This window comes from Silene latifolia, unplaced genomic scaffold, assembly GCF_048544455.1.
Source record: "Silene latifolia isolate original U9 population unplaced genomic scaffold, ASM4854445v1 scaffold_141, whole genome shotgun sequence".
NCBI classification, from domain to species: Eukaryota; Viridiplantae; Streptophyta; class Magnoliopsida; order Caryophyllales; family Caryophyllaceae; genus Silene; species Silene latifolia.
Genome location: NW_027413135.1, coordinates 302,152 through 314,440, shown reverse-complemented (window position 1 = coordinate 314,440; position 12,289 = coordinate 302,152).

The window sequence follows — 12,289 nt, the reverse complement described above, 5'->3', positions numbered from 1 at the left end:
AGTAATCTTTCCAGCTTTGATATCACCAAGGTATTTGGAACAATTTCTTTTCCAATGTCCCATGCCATTACAATAATGGCATTTATCAAGAGGACCCTTCTTGACTTTTGAGGTGCTAGCTTCACAAGACTTAGCTTTGGTGAATGTGGGAGCTTGCTTCTTGCCCTTTCTCCCATTCTTCTTGAACTTCCCTTTACTTTTAGTGCTTATGTTAAGCACATCCTTGGGAGGGTTCACATTTAACCCCATGTCCCTCTCGGCTTGCACAAGTAACTTGTGCAACTCCTCAAGAGACACATCCTTGTCTTGCATGTTGAAATTCACCCGGAATTGCACATATGCCTTGACCTTGGACAAGGAGTGTAGAATCCTATCTACGATGAGTTCTTTGGGGATTTCAACCTTTTGAATTTTCAAGGTCTCGACAAGCTCCATGAGTTTGAGCACATGAGGGCTAACCTTTTGGCCCTCTTTGAAGTCGAGATCAAAGAATGCCGCGCCGCCTCATATTGGACGATCCGCGGAGTTTGTGAAAACATGGTCACAAGTTTGGAGTAAATCTCATTAGCATTGCCCATTTTAAAGGCTCTCCTTTGGAGGTCCGCCTCCATCGCAAATATTAAGACATTTTTCATTGCGGCGGACTCCTTTTGGTAAGCCTCATATGCTTCCCTAGTGGCCGCGGTGGACCTAGTGGAGGGTTCGGGTGGAGAGGCCTCGGTAAGGTAACGAAGCTTGTCGTCACCTTCGGCGGCTAATTTGAGTTGGGCATCCCATTCGGAGAAATTTGACCCATTCTTTTCAAGTTTACATCGATCCATAAAGGATCGGAGCCAAGACGAACTAGCGAGAGGTGTGGCATTAGGAGTTGGTGTTGGTGTTGCCATTTGTTATGAAAAAGAAGTGGTCTACAAAACAAAATATAAGGAGTAAAACAATTGTCGTTTTAATAATACTCGTAAAAAGCATGATTTAAACAAGTTTTATGCATTTTTCTAGTGACCTCTACCCAACTAGATAAATGATTCCAAGACCCAAATTCATATCGACTTAGGCACGGTGGGGCCGATACATCCTTTATCAATATAACTCGGTGGATTAACGTTTAATCGATTCTACTTTTAGAACTCTTGGTCGATAATATTACATTAACTATTATCTTTAGCCCAAAACACATTCGACAAGGGCACGGTGGGGCCGATACATCCCTTATCAACATGAATTCGGTGGATTAACATTCATCACCCACTTCCCCTACGTAACAAGGTTTGTACCCCGGTGGGGCCGAGCGCACTCCCTCGCGAAATAGGTTTTCATGGTTTCTACTATTTGGTAAGGCTATGTCTCAATTAATTGTTTTAGCGAGAGGTCATGTCAATTTATTATCTATCACGTTTTAAGTGAACTAAAGCGGTGAACTACGATAATTTTAATTGACACGGTCGATAAACTCGATAAAATAAGGATGCATGTTTAGTTATGGCGATTTAGCGATGCATGTGACATAAAATAAAATGCAAGCATAAAGATAAATAAATCCTAGTATGGCCTTTCCTAAAATAGAAAAACTATTTATCTATTACATATTCGGAAACCAACTCCATTGGTCCCTTGAACTTCGGTTGTGGCACGCATCTCGAGGTAATACCGTCTTCATGTATCGCCATTCTTGAAGAAATCCGTCTTTGGGAACTCCGGAATGAATAAAATTACATAATAAATTACATAATTTCCTATTATACATTTGTAACTTAAAATAAAATAAATCTATTAAATTACAAAACGGTGATACGAGATCACAATAAAAATTACAACCGAATCGATATTCCCATACATTTCGGGAAATACCAATTAAAAACTAAGGCCATACTAAGTAAAATTACATAATTCAAAATTACATAAATTAAAATTATGACAATCATAAAGAAAAATGCAGCATTATAATATGTATGAACATGCCCAATTTTATGCTAAATCGCCTTTAATTAGCCAATATCGTATATTACTCGGTTTTTACGGATTTGCGTGATTTCAACATTTTATAATCACAAAAATACATAAACTCATATTTATGCATAAGTTAATTACCCTAACCTCTTAGGACTCAAAATTTAGTCTTCACTAATAATTTGACCATAATTAACCCATATTTTACAAAATTTGTTCATAAATGGACCAAAAATTACAAAAATAAGCCATAAACTTCAAATAAATCACAAAATTTCAAATAAATTCAAAATTTGAAATTTAAACTCATGAACATTCTGGAAAATTACCATAACACTCATAATGTTCAAAATCTTAGGTTAAAAATTTCGAGATTTTCCCGGAAAAACAATGTTGCGGTTTATCGATTTTAATAAAATAATCATAAAAACATGGAAAAATTATTTTCACTAACTTTTTAATTTTAGATCTGAAAAAGATAATAAAATGCAACATTAGATATTTTTCCTAAGTCATAGATTATGTTTTATTAATTTTCCACTAATAATGTCACTATTTATGCTATTTTTTTTCAAAAATCCATAAATCATGCAAAAAGACTTCTTTATAGCCAATTATTTTACACACATCTTGTAAAATTGCATGTGACAACATATTAATTTTCTATGACCAGATTCGAAATTTAACTCATATTAACCTATTTTTCACTTAAATCCGAATTTAATAATGAAAAATTCATTTTTCGAGCATAACAAGTCCAAAAATTATGAAAATTTACAGGTTATCTCAAAATAATATATGTGACAACATATCCAAAAATAAACTTAAAATTCGAAGTATAGCTAATTTTAGACCAAAAATGACATTTTTACTCATAAAATCATATTTAAATGCCATTATTGTAAATTATGAACAATAAAAATCCGAAAAATTAACCAAAATATCCTAAAACATTTTAGGACCAGAAATATTAACATGCATGGATTAATTTCGTGATATATCATAATAACACAAATTTTACAAGTTTTATTTGTTATTCTTATAACTCGGAAAAACTTTTAACCGATTTGCATGCAAACAACCGTGGCTCTTGATACCGATTGAAGAAATTGTAGATTCATATACATACTAACATACTCATATATGTTTAAATTAATTTGTCATAAAATTAAATACGGATTTTATGCATGCAAACAATGATAAAATAGAGGAGAAATCATGTCCTTACATTGGTGATTTCGGTTTAATGGGCACAAGAGAGATCACCTTTCTCTCTTGTTCTTGAGCTTTTCCTTATGGATGAACCAAGATCCAAGTGTAGGATCTCTCCCTAAGCTTTATACCCAAGGCTTTCTCTTAATTCAAATTAATATTATAAGTACTAGTATAATATTAATCTAGTAGAAAATTGAACCAAAATATTTATAAAACACTTAATTATTTCGGTTTTTATGAGAGAAGAAGAGGAGGATTTTTATTCTCTCTAGAATTGCATTTTTGGATGATAGAATGAATAATGAATACACTAAAACATTTTAGTGTTATTAGGTAAAATTATAGGAAAAACAATGATGGTTTTGCCTTCTCAAAACCGGGTGGAAGGGGCCTTTTGGGTGAGCCAATGCATGCAAGTGTTGTTCTTTACAATACACAATAGGCTTGCATGGCTAGGAAATAAGGTAATCATTGTGTTTACCATTATCTTAATCAAACACAATATTAGCCCATTTCTTCCCTAATTTGGCATACATGGATAACAAGTGATCCATTTTATTTTTGTCAATTGTAAATATGTCACATGTCATATGTGACATAAATTTGTTATGTATTTTTAACATATTAAAAATCAACGTATTATCAAAAATACGTCACATACAAAAATCGACTTAGTAATATCATAATTACTTGTGCCAAAATATTTTACCATTTATAAATCACAACAGATTGTATTTATAATAATTCATTCAATTTCGATTGTTTCTTTAAACATTAATTTCATCCGAGTAATGATACAATTCAATTACTCGGACTGCACCTCATTTAATCACATTTCAATTTGATACGTAAATTTTACTTCCAAAATCGTCAGTCAATTTTCAAGTAATTTAATTAACTCGTAACATTATACGATTAATTAATAATCAATTAAGAGTGTTGCCCTATAGGTATGACCTAGGGGGTCAATGATCACCACCGTCGCATCGACAAAGAATGTCAAACTCTAGTCACCAAATCATTACGATATATGTTGACAAGGAACAAAATTACTTCCCAATTGTATTCTTTATAATGAGATTTAAACATGTGATCATCATGATCAATAGTCGTGATCGCATTATTGTCGGAGGACACATATTCCAACAGCGTTGTTGGCTGTCGATTCTCCTTTTGCTTTGCCCCAGTTCCTGCATCGTTAGTGTAGAAAACAGGCAACAGATAGCATATATGCATAAACGCAAACACGTAGAAGCATTTGATTGTCAAAATTAACCAAGATGACTTGAAGTTAAAATTGAAATTTTGAAATGAATTTTGAAAACTCCGTGACAAATCGTCACGTTCGTAATTCAAAAAGAATTGATTTGAAAATTTTGAGCAATTAACTCGCGTCGTGAATTAAATTGCATCGAAATTATTGAAATTGACTCGAAAAATTCAAACTCAAACCGTCAGTAAAGAATTTTAGAGAAGAATTTTTGCGAGTATATTTGCTTTTTGATTTTTGAGGTCAAGACTCGAATTTGTGAGTGCTTGAATTTTTGAGGAAAATTGACGTCGTATTATCAATTTTCGATTTTGATTTTTGCCGGAAAATTGCGAAAAAGCGAAAAATTTTCGGAATTTCAACTGACATGGAAACGATCCATCGCGGATCGTGGCGACTAGCCCTTCCCCCCTTAAAAAAAGAAAGAAAAATCAGTATGTTTAAAGCTGCGTCATGAAAACCGTGTCGGATTTCGTAAAACGCGAAAACTAGGAAATGTGAGTGTGAGAAAACACAAAATATCCTGGATCATCCCGAAGAGGCGCGAGCTTCCTGGCGGGAGGTTTGAGGTGTCAGGAGAAAACACATGTTGAAAGTGACAAGTCAACAGCGGGAATCTTGGGGAAACCTCAAAGAGGCGCGAGCGACACGGCGATGGGCCGGCTCTCCCTTTTTCGAAAAATGCGCTGAACATTTTGTATAAATAGGGACGTTTGTGCTTCATTGTTTCATCATCCGAAACACAAAATCATCTCTACAAAACCTCTTCTTCTTCCACAAAAATATTTCATGGATGCTTTGGAGAACGCATTGCGACAATGGTACCGGTATTTGTCGCCTCCCGAAAAGTATCAACTCGCTTGCATGGGAGTTGGTCAATTGTTGGTGCTTCGTCAAGTCAAGGTGCAATCCTCATTTCTTGAAGCATGTTCTCGGTTTTGGGATTCGAAACATCATGTTTTCGTTTTCCCGAAAGGTGAAATTTGTCCCCTTGCCGAAGAGGTTGGAGCCATTGGTGAGTGGCCGGGTTGTGTTCCGGTGCTTCCTCCGACTCGGTTGTGCTACAAGGAGAAATTTCGTTCGATGTTGGGTTTGTCGACAAGCCAAGTCAACTTTCTTCTTGCTCCACATGGTGTGGACATGTTGGCTCTTATCAACATCTTTTCAAATCGATTAGATGCTAATGTCTCGGAGGTGGCTAGAAGGAGGGCTCTTGCATTTTGCCTCGTCCATGTGTACCTCTTTGTTGATATCTTGAAGAAAGAGGGGCCAAGATGCCATGGTAGCATGACCCTCATTCATGTGATTGAGCATGGTAGAGATCCATCATGGTTGGTGCTTGGAGAGATCATCCAAGCTTTGGACAAGGAAGGCTCTTATGGAGAAGCTCCCTCTTTCGGATCCCCAAGGATCCTCCAAGTGTGGCTATTGGAGAGGCTAAGGTATGTAGAGCCTCCGGTTAATCTTTCTTCTTACTCCTTCCGTCACCTTACCATGAGAAAGAAGTTGTACCCGGATAGTTTTGCTTCCATCGAGGCCTATTGGGCCGCAAGATTGGCGGAGGAGGGTGGTCCTCATATCCGTTGGGTGGTGCCGTGGTGGCACTTGAGGTCCTTCACGGGGTTGCCTGCTTCGGGTGCTTGTCCTCATTCTTTGATGATGGTGGGTTTGAAGGTTGTTTCCTTCATTTATCCCGAAAGGCTCATGAGGCAAATGGGGCGTCAACAAAAAGTGCCCGCTCAAGATACTCTTGTCCAAGAGAATGTTTTCCGGAACTCCGAGTTTGTGGAGATCTTTGAAAGGTGGTGGGCCACTCGGCCGCTTTGGGAGGTGCCAAACCCCATTGCCACGACATGGGTGACTCCCGCTTATGTCAAGTGGTCACGTGCTCCGTCCTTGGAAGAGAGATCCAAATTTCGTAAGGACGAGGTCGTCGATTTGAAGTACCGAGAGGTTGGCAAGGCCAACCGTGCCATCTTTAAAGAGTATGTTGATGGAGCTACTCCCGATGTGATGAGACCACCGAAGAGGAGGAGTTCCGGTCCCAAGAATATGGTGGGTCTTGTGCTAGACCGGAGGCTGTCGCCGTTTTAGATCCGTTGAGGATCCGTTCCGAGGAGGAAATCCATGCTAGGCGGTCCAACAAGAAGAACAAGGGGAAGATGTACCCCGAGGGAAAAGGCAAGGATAAAATGGAAGAGTGAAGACCTCCATTACCCGTTTTATTATTATGTTGTATTATTGTTGTGAGTTTGTATTATGTTGTACTAGCTAGTTGTTGTGTGTTTTGTGCTAGTTTTATGAGGTGTTTTAGTTGACACCTTAGCTTTGACAAGTCGTAGACTCGTCGAGCTTTATTTGTTGTTGAAATTGTAATCCCTCCCATTATTAATTAAATAAGAGGATTGCCCGTATCGAAAATCGTGAACGCTTGTTTCTTCCATCCGTTTTGTAAAGGCAATTCGATTTGAATTGTCCTAAACATTTGCACTTGGGAAAGTGGTTTTTGTGGAAAGGGAGAAAGGCTTATTTTGTATTTTGGTGGGGAAAGGGAATGGTTTTCCCTTTCTCTTTTTTGATGTTTTTTTTTGTATTTGGGGTTTTCATTTTTTATTGTGGGGATGGTTGTATCCCCCTTGTGTAAGGAAGGACTGCCTACGTATTCACCTGAAGAGGTGAAATCAAACCATGATCGTAGTTCGAAATGTTTTGTGAATTTGATTGGGTTTTGTGGTTGTATTCCTCAGGCATAAGAGGGACTGCCTACGTATCCACCTGAAGAGGTGAATTCAAACCATGCTCGTAGTTCAGGGGTTTGTTTTTGTAGTGCAAATGGACGTTGCCTTTGACAGATCAAAGGACATTTGAAACGGGTAAGGTGTCGCAGCTTAGACTCGATAAAACATGCAATTTCAAATCAGAACACGTTGAGGAACTTGACTTGAAAAGGGTCCGGTTGCTAGTCGTGAAACTAGGCTAAGTTGTTGGATGTTATGGTTCAAGGGTAGTATTTCTTGAGTTGGTCTAGGTTGGTCGGGTTTGTAAAATCCTCCCCGTCTAGGTCACTCAGTCTCACTGCGCCCCCCGAAAGTATCTTCTTGACCAGGTATGGCCCGGCTCAGTTAGGTTTGAATTTTCCCCTCGGATCGACGGGTAACGGTGCTCGAACTGACTTGAGGACCAAGTCGCCCTCCTGGATGTTTCTGGGTTTAACCTTCTTGTTGAATGCCCGTTGTATGCGTCGTTGGTATAGCTGGACGTTGTGTAAGGCGTTGAGTCGCCGTTCGGCTAGAAGAGTGAGTTGCTCGTACCTTCGACGGGTCCATTCCGCCTCAGGGACTTGACTCTCCAGTAGGATGCGTAGAGATGGGACCTCTAACTCTACCGGTTGAACCGCCTCCATACCGTATGCTAGGTAGAAGGGTGTGGCGCCTGTCGGTGTTCGAATGGAGGTTCGGTATCCCCAGAGTGCGAATGGGAGTTTGCTCGGCCAATCGCGGTAGCTGTCTTGCATTTTATTGAAAATGGTGACAAGAGTTTTGTTCGTTGCCTCCACCACTCCGTTAGTTTGGGGACGGTAGGGGGATGATCGATGTCGTTTAATCTTGTATTTGTCCAGCAAAGCTTGAGTTTCCTCCCGGAAGTGAGAGCCTTGATCGCTGATGATTTCATGGGGTACCCCATATCGGCAGATGATGTTGTTTTGAATGAACTTGGCCACTTGTTTAGCGGTCAAGACTGCATATGACTGTGCTTCTACCCATTTGGTAAAGTAGTCGATGGCGACGAGGACAAAGCAGTGCCCTTTGGTGCCGATCGGGTTGACTTTCCCGATGATGTCGATGCCCCAGGTTGAGAAAGGTCGGGGTGATGTCATGGTGTATAAAAGGGATGGTGGTATGTGTTGTATGTTGGCGAAGATTTGGCAATTGTGGCAATGTTTGACGTAGTTACGGCAATCGGCTTCCATGGTTGTCCAGTAGTAACCTAGCCGCGTGATTTTCCGTGTAAGCATCATTGCACTCATGTGAGGGCCGCATTCTCCGTCGAGAACCTCTCCCATGACTTTTTTGGCTTTGTGATGGTCAATACAAAGGAGGAGAATTCCTTGGGGTGTTCTTTTGTATAGTTGATTTTGGTTTATCACGAATTGTGATGCAAGTAAACGGATGGCTCTTTGTCCTCTTTGGTCAGAGTTGGGAGGGAATTCGTTTTTGGTTTTGTAATTGAGGATGGCTTGGTACCAAGGTTCATTATGGCTTTCCTCGTCGTCGATAATGGCACAAATGTGAGCTGGCTCGCTCCTTCTCTCGACACATAAGGGCATCGATGTCATGTCGTCGGGTATGTTGACGAGCGCGGCAAGTTTTGCCAGGGCATCAGCAAATTGATTTTCCTCTCGTGGCAAGTAAAAGTAGTCGACTTGGTCGAAGAACTCGGCCTCTTAATTGATCTTTGCTTGGTAGAGAGCTAAACTGTCAGATCGGATTTTCCATGATCCAGACACCTGATTGATGATGAGTGAGGAATCGCCGTGGACCCTCAGTCTCTTGATGCCAAGTGTGATGGCTGCTTGTAGGCCGATGAGGCATGCTTCATATTCAGCGGCATTGTTGGTGACGGCGAAATCGAGCTTGACCGAGATCGGAACATGTTATCCCTCTGGTGATATTAGAAGGATTCCCACCCCGAAGCCTCTCATATTAGATGCACCATCGAAGTATAAGTCCCAAACGTCGGAGTCGGCGCAAAGGATGTCCTCGTCAGGAAGTGACCATGTGTCGGTCGTTGGATCTTCGTTGACGGGATTTTCTGCCAGGAAATCAGCAACTGCTCTTCCCTTGATAACCTTGAGGGGTACAAACTTGAGATCAAACTCGAACAGCATGAGTGTCCACCTAGACAGCCTTCCGTTTAGTACGGGTTTTTCGAAGATGTATTTGACCGGGTCCATCTTGGAGTAGATGTGGACCGTGTAGCTGAGCATGTAATGTCGCAGCTTCTCTGTTGACCATACTAGGGCAAGGCATGTCTTTTTCATTTGGGTACACCTCGTCTCGTACTCAATGAACTTTTTGCTGATGTAGTAGATGGCTCGCTCTTCGTTGCCAACTGTTTGTGCTAGCATTGCTCCCATGGCTGTGTCGGTAACAGTCAGGTACAGAGATAGAGGAATCCCCGGTTGAGGTGGCATGAGGACATGAGGTTTGGATAGGATTTCCTTTATCCTGTCGAAGGCTTTCTGGCAGTCGTCCCAATCGGTGTGATCGGAGGCGCGAAACTTCTTGAATATCGGTTCACAAATCATAGTGAGCTTGGCAATGAACCGGCTGATGTATTGAACCTGACCGAGAAATCCACGAATCTCCTTCTCGTTCCTAGGCCGAGGCATTTGTTGAAGGGCTTTGATTTTGGTTGGATCAATCTCAATGCCTCTCTTGCTGACGACATGTCCCAAGAGTTTTCCGGAGGTGACCCCGAATGCACACTTCTGAGGATTTAGTATCATGTTATATTTCCGCAGACGAGTGAAGAATTTCCGGAGGGCACTGATGTGGCCGTCCCGTTCTTTTGACTTGACAATCATGTCATCGACATACACCTCTACCTCTTTGTGCATCATATCATGCAAGAGAGTGGTAGCGGTTCTCTGATAGGTTGCTCCGGCGTTGATGAGACCGAAGGGCATGACTGTGTAGCAATATGTACCCTACTGTGTAGTGAATGCCGTCTTGTGCATGTCTTCTTCAGCCATTTTAATCTGGTTGTACCCGACATACCCGTCCATGAATGATAGGAGAGCGTGCTCGGCAGTGTTGTCCACCAGAATGTTAACATATGGCAAAGGGAAGTCGTCCTTAGGACTCGCCTTGTTCAGATCCCTGAAGTCGACGCAAACCCGAATTCTTCCGTCTTTCTTTGGTACGGGTACAATGTTGGCCACCCAGTCAGAGTATTCAGACACTTTGATGAACCCAGCCTTGAACTGTTTGTCCACTTCTTCCTTGATTTTTAGGGCCCACTCAGGACGCATCCGACGTAGCTTCGCTTTCACACGGTTTAGCTCCGGTTTAATGGGTATCCGGTGCTCGCGATTTCTCTGTCAATCCTGCATATCTCTCGTAAGACCAGGCGAACACGTCCTTGTATTCGTGGAGGAGGTCAATGAACTGTTGTCTTTCCGAGGGGTCCAGGATTGTCCCTATCCTAAGTTCTTGAGGTGTGTTGTCGGTTCCTACGTTAATAGGCTCGGTTTCCTCAATGATGGGGGTTCTGGTTTCCCGTTTGTCAAGTTCTTTGGCTAGGTGAGGTGGGTAGTCACTCAAGTCAAATTCCTCATAGTCATTCGAATGCATTGCGATTAAATTGAGACGAGTCATAAGCAAACTTAGCGTTCATTAAGTTGACACGAGCGAAAAGCTCGGAAAGGACAGACATCTCGTGATCAGTCAGAGGCGACACAACAGAGGAAGTGGCCCCTGGAACAGGCTCCAGGTCGTCACCTTTCATGGGAGTGGGGGTGACCCTAGTAGATTCAGCCTCTGAATCAGCCACGACTTTGCGATAAAAAAGTGGGAAGGGGACCTTGACTGGGACATCAGGAGTGTTAGGAGCCATGACAGACTCTGACTCCGACTCAGACTCAGACTCAGATCCTCCTTCACTTCCCTCCTTGAACATAGGGCCTTCTCTAGTGGTGATCTTGAGAATGCGGCCTTGACGATCGGTCCACTTGACGGTTTTCCTCCAGCCCCGGGTAGCTTTCTCCGGGTCAGTATCGGAGATCAAGGCGGTGGGGTCAAATTGATTGTCTTTCAGGGCGATGTTAATAATGTCCTCATAGTCGAGGTGCTTGATGTTATCTTCCCCAAAGAGGAGTGTGACAGCTTGTCCGTCGAGGCATGGTGACGGCTTAGACTCAGTTGAAGCAGCTTCGGTGTTGTCGGGGATAAAGTAGCAGTCTTGGAAGACTTCCACTCCCGGGTACCTAGTCTTTACCACAAAGTCATAGATCGGCTCCAGAAAGCCATGGTAGAGTTCTGATTCTGGACATTTTCAAAATTGACCGTCTTTAAAATCAACAAAGCATGCTTGAAAAAGTCATATGTGAAAAACACATTTTATACAAATAATGACGAAACAAAACATCAAGTCATAAACAACACAGTATATAAATTATACCTTCAATATAATTAATAGCGATAAACATTAAGACATAAACAAACAAATACATAAACAACACATTTAATACAATTAATAAAAAATATGAAACATTGAGGCATAAACAAACAAGTAAATCAACAAAACATGCAATACAATTAATAACGATGCTAAACATGAAGGCATAAACAAACAAGCCCTTAATTGTTTCTACCCCATTTACTCTCACTCATTTACTAAGCCGTTTATTTTAGTCATCAACTAAGCGAGAGTTGGGAGCGTGTTCGCTCTCATACCAACTGTAACAACCCGGATTATAAAACAAAGGAAAAACTTATATAAAGTAAATATTAGAGTACGATACTAATAAAAGGGTCAAGGTGGCGGAAGCACCTGACCAATCCGGTTCGCTACTAAAATCCAAAACAACTAATGCATTATTCAAAGGTTCCTAAAACTTAAAAGCAAACTCCTATTTTTATTATTAAGCTCGCTTCGCACATTCCTCAAGCAAGCATCAACCAAACAGCAACAAGCGTTCAACCTGAACAACCTGAGAAGGGGGTCGACAATCAGTCGGGAGTAACTAGATGCTCTCCCAGTCATGTTTACAACAAATGAATATAATCAACAATCGTTAACAATTGAAATGTACAATTAGTAAACATGTGAGACCATCTATACTCATGAAGACTC